The sequence below is a fragment of the Danio rerio genome, chromosome 2 (genome assembly GCF_049306965.1).
Source record: "Danio rerio strain Tuebingen ecotype United States chromosome 2, GRCz12tu, whole genome shotgun sequence".
NCBI classification, from domain to species: Eukaryota; Metazoa; Chordata; class Actinopteri; order Cypriniformes; family Danionidae; genus Danio; species Danio rerio.
This window is the reverse complement of record NC_133177.1, coordinates 42939907-42942500: the sequence shown is the minus strand read 5'-3', so window position 1 is coordinate 42942500 and position 2594 is coordinate 42939907. Positions and strand designations below refer to the sequence as shown.

At 28.6% G+C, this 2594-nt stretch overlaps 1 long non-coding RNA gene across 1 annotated transcript; it reads right to left on the bottom strand.

The window, feature by feature from the left end:
• Positions 1-1064: 1064 nt before the first annotated feature.
• On the bottom strand, positions 1065-2086 carry LOC137488022 (uncharacterized). The gene is made up of 4 exons (XR_011006897.2): positions 1964-2086; positions 1682-1839; positions 1472-1567; positions 1065-1300 (listed from the first exon to the last, which is right to left on the bottom strand). It is a non-coding gene; the product is annotated as an uncharacterized lncRNA (long non-coding RNA).
• Between the last annotated feature and the right edge of the window lie 508 nt (positions 2087-2594).

Below are 2594 nucleotides of genomic sequence, written 5' to 3'. Positions count from 1 at the left end.
GTCACCCAGCTCATACATTTTAATACCAATTAACTTAATTGTTTTAATTTTTCCAAACTTTAAATACTTAGTCACCCAGCTCATACATTTTAATACCAATTAACTTAATTGTTTTAATTTTTCCAAACTTTAAATACTTAGTCACCCAGCTCATACATTTTAATACCAATTAACTTAATTGTTTTAATTTTTCCAAACTTTAAATACTTAGTCACCCAGCTCATACATTTTAATACCAATTAACTTAATTGCTTTAATTTCTTTCAACTTTAAATACTTAAATCACCCAGCTCATACATTTTGATAGCATTTTTTAAAATTAACTTCTCCATCGTCAGTTTCACAAATAAAATAAGGCATTCGTTAAAAAAATAATAAGTGCACATTCTGTGAAGTGACTCGTTTAGTGTAAACTACACAGAAACTGTATATATATATATATATATATATATATATATATATATATATATATATATATATATATATATATATATATATATATATATATATATATCGTTGAAGTCAGAATTATTCGCCCCCATTTATTTTTTCCCCCAATTTCTGTTTGACGGAGAGCATATATATATATATATATATATATATATATATATATATATATATATATATATATATATATATACATATATATACATATATATATATATACAGTCTTGGTTGAACTATGATTCTGTCATTTACTTATTCCAAACCTGTTTAAGTTTCTTTCTTCTGTTGAACACTTAAAAGGTTATTTTTGACCAAAAAAAAAAAAAAGCTGAGACCTGTAACCACCGATTTCCACAGTATTTGTTTTCCTATTAGAAAGTCAGTGGTTACAGGTTGTCAGCTTTACTTAACTTTTGTGTTCAACAGAAACAAGAAATTCAAGCAGGTTTGGGACAAGTGAAGAGTTAGTAAATGACAGAATTTTACATTTGGACAAACTATCCCTATATATAATAAAATGCACCCTTACCAATTAAAGGTAAATAAATGTTTTGAAGTTACTACCCCAGAGACAGTCTTTATTAAGTAAAAAAAAAAAAAAACAATCAACTCATTCTTTAAGGTTTCCATGCTACGAGACTTTTTATTTTCCATCATCCATGCCAAGCAAAACTTTTTGCACAAGTTCAAAGTCCTTTACTATATATTATGTGAAGAACATACATTAATCCATACAAGACAAGAAAGGTCTGGAAGTGTGCTGTGGGTGGTGTCCAATTCATTCTTCAGGACAACAGAGACCCTCAGTGAATGCAGGGCCAATAAAGCATCTTCAGTCAGCAGGATTATCAATCTAAAAACATAATTCAAGGATATTAATGTAAGGACAGTATCAAAATGACTGAGCCAATATTATATGATTCATCAACTATCTGTGATTACAAATATGTTAAGTAAAAGTTTTCAAAACTTTCATCTTTTTATTAAACATGCCTAATTGTGAAAAGAATGAATGAAGTCTTACCAGGGTGTTCCTAAAGAATCTTAAGTCACGCTCACGCAGCAAGACCAAAAGACCTCTGATAAGAGTAGTCCGTCATGAACTGACATCATGCAGTTCCTGGAAATCAAGTATAATAAATGATGAATAAATGATTTTAAATCAATTAAAAAAAAAAAAAAAAAATTCAAATTATATTTTAATGTATACTTTAACACGTGACCCCAAACATACCTGCTCATCATAAGCCTTTAAAAGATTAGCCAGGGTATCTGCTGTCTTGCCAGTTTTGGATGCTGTTTGCCTTGAAATTGTCATCAAATGAAATAGGTGGTGGTCCAGCTGTGCAAAGAATTTGTGGGGAAAATTCTCATTTGTAACATGTTGGTACTCTGCAAACAGCAAAAAGAAACAAGAGAGAATTTCATAAAACAAACCCACACCACAAAATATACAATTCTAGAAAAAAAATTATTAATATTATTATTATGTTTCATTTACTTATCTATTTTTTACCTCAGATAAAAAATCAGGTGTTGATCAGATGTTGAAAGCAGGATCTTCATGTTGTAAACTGAACTCAAGGTCTAGCTGAAGTTTCACTTTCCTTGTAGTTCCTATCTGTAGTCAGCAACACCCGACCTTCAATTCTGTAAGTACACAAAGTCACAGTGTCATTTAGCTGAGAGTGGAAGTAGTACAATTGCATGATGTCTAACGTTAACCTCCAAAACGGTTAGCAATAGAGCTGATTATCATGTTAGTTGCTTTGATTTGATGAACACAGATTTAATTTAAACAGTATTGAAATTTCTAAAACTGAATAGGACGACAAAGAAATTTAAGGGCTGATTTTAAAAGCTAGAAATAACAAAACTTACCTTATTGTCTAATGATGTAAAAATATATAGACTAAAATATTTATATTTTTAAGATATAAATATATTTTAAGCTACAAAATTTGCACATCAGAAAACTATGTCTTGTTTACCACGTCTTGAATATTTTGTTTTGTTATTATTTTATTTAATAACATAATTTTGTATTAATGTGTTATAGATATGCATACTTTGTTTTTTAGGCTGTTTATATTCTCTCCAGAGTAAACATTTTAAAAAATAGATTGAAAAAAAAAAAAAAAAACTTT